We start from the raw sequence: 9,972 nt of genomic DNA, 5'->3' as shown, positions 1-9,972 counted from the left end.
TGATAGCCTCGTATCACATGGATGGAGAAGTTTTGATTTGGTATCAAAATGATGTTGATGGAGGGCAGTTTACTAGTTGGGATTCTTTTATCAAAGCTTTACCTGTTGACTTGGACCAATATCATATGATAATCACATAGAAGCCTTGACTAGGATAAAACAAACTTCAACAGCAACAATATATAAGGCCCAATTCGAAAGTTTGTCTAATAGACTAAAGGGACTAAAAAAAACATAAATTAAGATGTTTCTTGAGTGGTCTGAGAGATGAAATCAGATTACCCATCAAAATGCTCAATCCTGTAAGTCTAAGTGCGGCTTTTGGCCTTGCCAAGATTCAAGAAGAGTATATGTTGTGCACAAGAAGATCTTTTAAGCCTGCTGTGGGGTTGAGTCACAACTATAGTTCCATGGGGGTTAACAATGGGGGAAAGGAAGTTCAGAAGAGTAATTTTCAGTCTAGAAAAGTATCCTCAATGAAATTAATGAGAGAAAAAAATGGTCTATGCTATCATTGTGAAGAGAAATGGAATTTTGCATGTGTGCAGGAGTCCAAAGGTCTACCTATTACAAGTTGAGAACAATGAAGGCAGTGAAAGTGATGGGGTGTATAAAGTGGAAGTGTGTCTGAAGTGGATGATACAGAAGGCCAAGAGGAAGGGTTAGAAGTGTTCATTCATGCAATCTCTGGTTCCTCAAGTTCTAATACTATGAGATTGCTTGGGGTGATAGGGACTCAATAAGTAATTATACTGGTTGATTCCGGTAGCACACGCAATTTCTTAGACTACCAGGTTGCTAAATTGGCTAAGTTGAAAATTTCTAAAGAGGTTCCTTTGCACGTCAATGTGGCAATGGGGAGAAGCTGTTGACTAGTGGAATATGTGGAGAGTAACAAATTAAAATGCATGGTCATAAATTTCCTGTATCTTCTCATCTGCTGACATTAGGGGATGTGATTTTAGTACTTGAGGTGCAATGGCTGAGAACCCTTGGTCCTATTTTTAGTGATGCCTTTTGAGCTCACTAATTCTCGTACCACTTTTCAAGGGTTAATAAATGATCTGTTTAGATCTTACTTGAGAAAGTTTGTATTAGTTTTTTTTATGATATTCTTGTGTATAGCAGAAATTACAGTGAGCATCTACAACATTTGAGGTTGGTTTTGGAAAGCACCATCAACTTTTTGCCAAGATGTCTAAATGTAAGTTTGCAATGGAAGAGGTGGAGTATTTGGCCTGTTTAATCTCGGGGTCAAGAGTAAGGGTAGACCCAGTAAAGATAGTAGCCATATTAGATTGGCTCATTCCTACTTCCTTAAAATCCTTGAAAGGTTTCTTAGACCTCACTAGATATTATAGGAAATTCATTAAAGGATATGGATTAATTGTAGCCCCATTGAGATTCCTTTTGAGAAAAAAATTCTTTTGAATGGTCCCCAGCAGCACGGACAACTTTTGTTGAGTTAAAACAAGTTGTTTTACAATCTCCTGTGTTAAGGTTACCAGACTTTTTAAAACATTTTATTGTGGAATGTGATGCATCTGGGAATGACTTGGGAGCAGTTTTGATGCAAAAGAAACATGTGATATATAAGGAGAAGGTCCCAAAAGATCTACAAGGATGAGTTCCAATGGTTCAATAGACCGAGTGACAGAAATTTTAAAAGCTAGCTGCCGACATTTGACAAGTGGACAATGAGAACAAAAGAAACTAAGCTGAGTGGGGATAAATGACAAGCATTTTGTGTGCAGAATGCGTGAGACTGGTAGAAGAGAAGGATGGTCGAGGTGATGATGCCATTGACCGATTGTAGTTCTTTCACCAACAAGAGCAACTAGGGATGGTTCGGGAAGTGCTGTGGGAAAATGGTAGAGCCCGTTAAGTGTTTAGACATTGAAGTAGATGACTCCTCGTTTGTTTGTCCTTCACACAAAAATGAGAGTCATGAAACTCGAAGAAGACTTTGTTGTCTTTGTAGAATTGATAAACAGAGATTAAATTTTTGGTGATTTGACGAATATGGAGTAAATTACGTAAGAAAAATTTAGAGGAAGAAGTTGAGAGTTGTGAGTCACCAATATGAGTAATAGGAAGGCTTGAGCCATCACCAACTTTGATTTGTTCAGGTCTAGTGTACTTGTCAGTACTGATGTTGAGATTGTGAAGTTCAGAGGTAAGGTGATTTGTTGCTGCAGAGTTGGGATACCAGTGCTGGTCCATGGGAGCTTGAGATTTGGTGTAGTGAGCTAAGAAAGAAAGAGGTGGTCCTTGTTGATATGTTTGATTGAATCGATGGATGCATTGCAGAGCGACGTATCCTACTTTGTTGCAAACTTGACAAGTAGGTTTAATGGAGGAGGAAAACTGATTTTATGTGGGAGTGAAGGAACGACCCCCATGGGTGCGACCATTGCGGCCACCATTTCGACTCCCCGAAAGTTGTTTCGGCCACCACGAGCAAAAGGAGAGGAGGTGAAATTAGTTGAAGGATTGGGCAAAATGCCTTGTTGAGTAGAGTGAAGAGAAAGTCGATTTTCAAGAGTGAGAAGATGATTGAAGAGCTTAGCAGAGCTTATGGGAGTTGCTTTCGTGGTGGTGGAGATTACGAAGGACTCAATTTGAGTTGAGTCCATTGAAAAGGTAGGAGACGATCTCTGAGTCACGGAGAGGTTCTCCCACGGCAGTCATGGTGTCTGAAAGAAGACATACTTTTGTACTAATATTCAGTGACTAAGAGAGATCCTTTTTTGAGATTGGTAAGTTGGTACCTAATTTGAAAGATTTTTGCTTGAGATTGAGAGGTAAACATTGTTTCTAAGTTTACCCAGAGATCCCTTGAGGTGCGAGAGGATATGACCTGGGCCAAAATAGTTTCAGTGAGAGATTAGAGTAGAGTGCTTAAGAGAAGTTGATCAGTACGATGACATTGGAGGTACTCTAGACTAGTTTTTGGAATGTAAGAGGTAGAAGGAAGTGGTGGAACAAATTGTTGAAAAAGAGGTGATGGCGGCATTGAGCCATCAAAAAATGATAGAGTTCTTGGCTATGAAGATATGGAATGATTTGAGCACGTCATAACAAATAGTTGTCAGAAGTCAGTTTCACCAAGACGACATGGGAGAAATTGTTTGCAAGCTGGAAGGGGTGGGAGGGAGGGGAGTTTTTGTCAAGGGTTGGGTTATCACTAGCCATTGGAAAAGAAGACGTTAATCTAGAAAAAGCTCTGGTACCATGTAAAGTATTAGAAGACATAATTGCTTTATGAAAGAATTATATATTCAACCGAGTTATTACAGTGTATTATATATACATAAAGAATACATCTATGGTGAGTTGTCCTAGACAATTCAGAAAGCATATGGCGTGCACAGTGAGGTAGTGCAGACATAAAGCATATTGCACAGTGAGGTAGTGTAGATACTTCATAAAGCATATAGTGTGCACAATGAGGTAGTGCTTGATTTTGCAGAGTTTGTTACATTGCTATGCTAAAATCGTTACAAGCAATTACAAAGAATAATCCACAACTAGTCTATGTTATTCTTGAAGTTTCTGGAGAAGCTGTTGACTTGGAAGGACCTTGCTGTATGGATGCCAGAGTGGATGCCTCAACAAGAATCAACCTATTGCTTCTTTCAATAAGACTCTTAAAGGTAGAAGCTTATCATTGTCTACCTAGGAGAAAGAGTTGCTGGCTTTAGTGACAACCATTCAAAAGTGGAGGCCTTACCTGCTAGGCCAATCTTTCAAGTTGAAAACTGATCAACAAGTTCTTAAATTCCTTTTAGAACAGAAAGTGGGGATTGAGTCATAGCAAAAATGGATAGCAAAACTTTTGGAGTATGATTTCACAATCGATTATAAAAAAAGGAAAAGATAATAAGGTAGCAAATGAGTTGTCAAGGAAGGGTGAGGATCAGGTAGCAACATTGGCCTAAATTTCTTTCCTTGCCCCCTTATGGATTAAGGAGTTGAAAAGTACTTATTCGTTATCCCAGCCAGTGATAGAGATTTACAGTAGGTTGTAAAATGGTGAAACATCTGACAAGCATTATACATTGCAGTAGAGACTATTATTGAGGAAAGGTAAAATAGTAATAGTTCATTCTTGTCCCTTTAAAGAAAATTTTTTGCACTTTATTCATAATAGTCCTCAAGTTGGTCATGTAGGGTACCATAAGACCTTGCATAGAGTCATACTTGATTTTTATTGGGAATGGATGAAAGTTGATATAAAGAAGTTTGTGAAAGAATGTGACATATGTCATGTTGCAAAATATGAGACACTCCACCCTATTGGATTACTACAGCCATTGCCTATACCAGTCCAACCTTGGATTGATGTGTTAATGGATTTCGTTGAAGGGCTTCATTAGTCCTACAGTTCTTCTGTTATTTTGTCTGTGATTGACAGATTGACCATGTACTCTTTTGTTTTTTTTTGTTTTTATATTGTCTCATCCCTACACATCTGTGAATGTGGCACAAGTCTTCTTTAATGGCTTTAGACTACATGGGTTGCCTCAGACTATATGTCTGATAGGGATCCAATCTTTTCAAGTTCTTTCTGGAAAGAACTTTTCAATTTACAAGGGATCACACTGGCCTTTAGTTTTGCATACCATCCTCAAACTGATGGTCAGACAGAAGCACTTAATAAGTCTATTGAGACATATTTGAGGTGTTGAACAAGCCTATGGATTGAAGTCTTTGGTTGCCTATTGCCGAGTAGTGCTACAATACAATAGTCCACACTTCAACTAGATTGACTACTTTTGAATCATTATATGGCTATCAAGCTCCAAAGCTACAGTCTTATGTACATGGAACCACTACCAATGTTGTTGTGGATAAACAACTCATAATAAGGGAGGAGATTATGGGGTTACTTAAAGAGAATTTGTAAAAGCACAGCAAATGATAAAACTTTTTGTTGATCAGAAGATGGTGGATAGAACATTTAAAGTTGGTGATTGGGCTTTTTTTAGACTCCAGCCATACATACAAAAAACTATTACAATGAGGCATAACTTAAGTTGGAGTCTCGATACTATGGGCCATTCCATATTAGTGCAAAGGTTGGTATAGTGGCTTATAAGCTTAATTTACGAGCAAATTCAAGATTTCATCATGTTTTCCACATGTCTTGTCTCAAGAAGAAGTTGGGCCAACAGATCACTTTTATGCCATCACAACTCCAAATGGACGAGGAAGATAATATACAACCAAAGCCTGAAGCAATTCTAGATAGGCGTATGAAGAAGATGTGTAACCAAGTTGTGACAGAAGTTCCAGTTAAGTGGAGAGGAGCTCAACCTGAAGATAACACATGGGAGTCCTTATGGAAATTGAGGGATCTATACCCACATCTTGTGGGCAAGGTCCTGTGAGGAGGAAGGGAAAATTATCTTGCAGCCTTGTGGTCAAGGCTTTGCGAAGAGAGGGAGAATGTTAGGAATGAAATGAAGTGGAAGAAAATAGAAGATATAAGTGTAAGCAGTGGTAGTTATCAAAGTGGAGAAATGGGATAGCAGTTGATGGAACGGTGCACTCTAAATTAATGATACTTGGCATTTTGATACAAGAGGCAAATAAGAAGAATGGTTTTTAGTAATATGGCGCGTTTTGATATTTTAGTAATACAAGACGTTTTGATACAAGTGTTTGTATTAGCTTAAGCGACGTGTTGTATATTTTTAGTGTTGCTATGCGTTTTAATCCCCAACTGTTGTATATAAGGTGGGAAGAACACTTGTAATATTATCTGGAAAGTCTTGTGAAAACTGGATTCTTGGAGGTGTATGAGTTTTCCTCGAAATAAAATCATTCTTAACGGATTCTTGAATCTGTTCTTGTTTCTTTCTCTTTCTTATTTCTTTCATAACCCAAAAAACCCATAACATATTCAAAATATCATGTCAATGCATGTATTTCTGATCATAATAAATCTATGACTTGAAGAATTACTGGACCTTATGGTCACCCTGAGGTTCGTTGTCAAAAGATTACTTGGACTTTATTGCATTATTTGTCTAATTCCAAAGTTGGTCATTGGCTGTGTTTCGGTGACTTTAACAAAATTCTAGTCGATTCAGAAAAAATGAGAGGTCGATCACGCCCTACTTGGCAAATGCAAGCATTTCGATTAGTTATTGACTACTACCAATTGAGAGGTTTTACTATTGAGGGTTTCCCTTTCACTTGGAGTAACATGAGGGAAGGATCTACAAATATTCAAGAGATATTAAATGGATATCTGGGCAATTGTGAATGGTTTGATTGATACCCCTCTAGTTGTGTTCAAAATATACTGAATTTTGTTTCTAACCATACCTGTTTATTACTAAACACTAATGGTCTACCCACTGATGCACCTCTTCGAATGTGATTATAAGTTTTGAAGCCATGTGGTTGGGAGCTAAAGGATGTGAGGAGAAAATAGCTTAAACTTGGCTTTCTTCTAATGATATGTCTCCTGTTTCAGATCTGATTACAAAATTAAATTGTTGTGCTCATAATCTTACAAGTAGAGTTAATATAATTTTGGGAATATAAAGCGTAAATTGGTTGCTAAATAGCAAGAATTGGAAGCAATCTCTTCTTCCCAAGTTCATGATTTCTCTACTGCCTTTATATCAACAATTCGAAATGATATCAATTTATCGCTGGAACAAAAGGAAATGATGTCGCATCAACGATCACGAGTGTTTTGGTTGTGTGTTGGTGACCAAAATATAAAGTTTTTCCATTATAAGGCATCCTAACGACAAAGGAAAAATAAGATTACTCATATTTGAAATGCTGATGGTTGTCTTAGAAGTGGGCTTGATATTGCACCAGTTGCTCAACTTTATTTTTATAAATTATTTTCTTCTTCAGTCTCACAAATCATGGATATAATTTTGAGCTTTGTTCAGCCTCGAGTAGATGATTCAATGAATGAAGTTTTGATTTGGGACTTTACAGGTGAGGAAATCAGATCTACTATATTCCAAATGTAACCTCACAAAGCTCTAGGACCAGATGGTATGCTCCCATTATTTTTCAGAAATATTGGCATATTGTGAGTGATTCTATTATTTGTACGGTAACTCATTGTTTGAATATTGATTATGTTCTTATTGAACTCAATTGTACATATCTCGTGCTTATTCCCAAAAAGAACAATCCTAAATTTCTTAGTGACTGTAGACCAATTTCTCTATGTAATGTTGTCTATAGAATAATTGCTAGAGTTCTTGCAAATTGCTTAAAGTTGATTTTACCTATTGTTGTTTCACCTACACAAACCACTTTTGTACCTAGTCATTTGATTACAAATAATAAATTAGTAGCATTTGAGACGGTGCATGCAATTCATACGAGAAAGAGAGGTCGAACGAGTTGTATGTCTATCAAATTGGATATAAGCAAAGCGCATGATCGGGGTTGAATGGTTTTTTCTAAAACAAGTGAAAAAAATTGGGAGCCCAAGATGTATTACTCTTATTATGGCTTGTGTTTCATTTGTCTCATATCAAGTTCTTCCCAATAGTGTCCCTACCGACAACATTTATCCTACTCGTGGTTTGAGGTAGGGTTGTCCTTTTTCTCCATATTTATTTGTGTTGTGTGCTGAATTTTTTTTCCTTGATGTTGCAAGCAAATAATTTGGAGGGTTCTTTATTGGGAATATGAGTTTGTAACCAAGCTCCTCGTATTAATCATTTATTTTTCGTTGATGATAGTATTATCTTTTGTCAAGTAACTACTGCTGCTAATGCAAAGTTACAGCACATTCTATCGACTTATTGAGTTGCTTCTGGAAGACAACAAATCAATTCAAGGAAAACATAACTGATGTTTAGTAATAATGTGGGGTGGGAAACAGTGCAGGAAATTAAGGAAATACGGAGAGTTCAGTCCATTCCCACCATGATAAGTATCTTGAATTACCTTATTTCTTAGGTCGATCTAAAATTAATATTTTTCGTGAAATTAAGGAGAAGGTTTGGGCTAAGTTTCAGGGCTGGAAAGAAAAGCTTATTCACAAGCAAGACATGAGATTTTAATTAAAGTAGTGGTTCAAGTTATTCAAACTTACACCATGAGTTATTTCAAGCTGCCAAAAGGTTTTTGTCAGGGATTAGAAAAGATGTCTGGTCGGTTTTGGTGGGGATAATAGGCTAAAGAGAGGAAAATCCACTGGGTTAGTTGGAAACGCTTATTTTTTTGAAATTTAGAGGTGGGATGGACTTTAGAAATCTTGAGGCCTTTAATCTAGCTCTTTTGGCAGAACAAAGTTGGCGACTTCTTCATTATCCAGATTCTTTGTTTTATAAAGTCTTTAAGGCGAAGTATTTTCCCCATTATATTTTTTTATGAAATACTCTGGGTTGTGCTCCTTCTTTTGTCTGGAGAAGTATTTTTTATGCAAAAAAGATTATCACTACAGGATGTTTAAGGCGGATAGGAAATGGAAATCAAATTTGAGTGTGGGATGATAATTGGCTGCCTCATTCCCCTGGGAGAAAAGTGTTTACTGCTTGCAATATTCTGCCATCTAATGCTCGAGTTGCTGTACTTTTGGATGTTTATTTGCAAGGATGGAATACGAAGTTAATGCAGCGTGTGTTTCTTCCCAGTGAGGCCGTTGAGATTTTGAGAATTCCTATGTTGCTTTGAAATTTAGTCTATGTACTTTGAAATTTGCATACTATGTTGCTCTTAATATTTTTTCTAGTGCAGATCTAGGGGCTATTTGCAATAGTCATACTAATAATTTACTTTAGAAGACTAATTGGAATTTGAAGATTTCAAATAAAGTGAAAATTTTGCATGGCGTGCTTATGGGTAACAGGTTACCAACAAAATAGAATTTCTTGTCCAGGAAAATCTTTAGTTGTTTCGATTGTATTTTTGTGATGATGGGGGTGGAGAATACTCTTCATGCTTTATGCGGTTGTGATTTTTGTGATGATGGGGGTGGAGAATACTCTTCATGCTTTATGTACTTGTTCCAACTTAATTCGGGTTTGGATGGATTTCTTCGATACGAGCTATTTTGATTTTAGTCACTATCTGTGATTTGACATATTGGTTCGGGATATTATTCAAGATGCTAATATTTCCACACTTTCTCGATTCCTAACTACTGCCTGGGGGTATTTGGAAACATAGAAACTTGTACACTTTTGATACTGCTGATAGTATACATGATAATATTATTTATAGTCTAAAATATGAAGAGAACCTTCAGCAGGTTAAGGCTTCACAACAGGTTGAAAAGCATATTACAATTCTATATTGGCATCCTCTTCCTGTTGGTAAATGTAAGTTGAATTTTGATGGGTTGTTCTTTATCCATTAAATAAGTCGGGTGTGGGTGCTATTCTTCAAAATGAGAGGGATGAAATGCTTAAGGCTGTGTAGAAAGGAAGATGGTGTATATGAGGTGGGTGAAATTGAGGCCCTTGCTGCTATATGGGGTCTTCAAGTGCTTCTACCAATAGGTGTCTCTGATTTGATTTTAGAGGGTGATTCTTTGGTCATTGTGGAAGCAATCTCTTCTGATTTTAAGCATTTGTCTTATTATAACCCATTATTATGAGAGAATAAATATTTGCCATCTTGTTTCTGCCATTCAGAAATTGTTCATGTGGCTAGACAAGAAATGAGGCAGCCTATCTCTTAGCGCGTCATGCAAGATCGATGGATACAATATTATAACGGTGGCAGGAACCTCCATCATTTCCGGCTAGTAGGCTTGTTGCTGATACTGCTGCATTTTCTAGAGGTTGATGTTGGTCTTATTTGGATTAGCTGGGTGCTTTATTGTTTGTTCTCTTTGGCCTTATGTTTTTTGTCTGTTTGCTAAATGTGCAAATTGACTATGTATAGTAGTATGTTTTTATGAATGGAAGTATTTGCTAACTTCAAAAACTTTTAAATATATTTTATTGTTATACATTATTCAGCGAATTACAAAAC

The sequence above is a fragment of the Juglans microcarpa x Juglans regia genome, chromosome 3S (assembly GCF_004785595.1).
Source record: "Juglans microcarpa x Juglans regia isolate MS1-56 chromosome 3S, Jm3101_v1.0, whole genome shotgun sequence".
NCBI lineage: Eukaryota > Viridiplantae > Streptophyta > Magnoliopsida > Fagales > Juglandaceae > Juglans > Juglans microcarpa x Juglans regia.
This window is presented reverse-complemented; position numbering follows the sequence as displayed.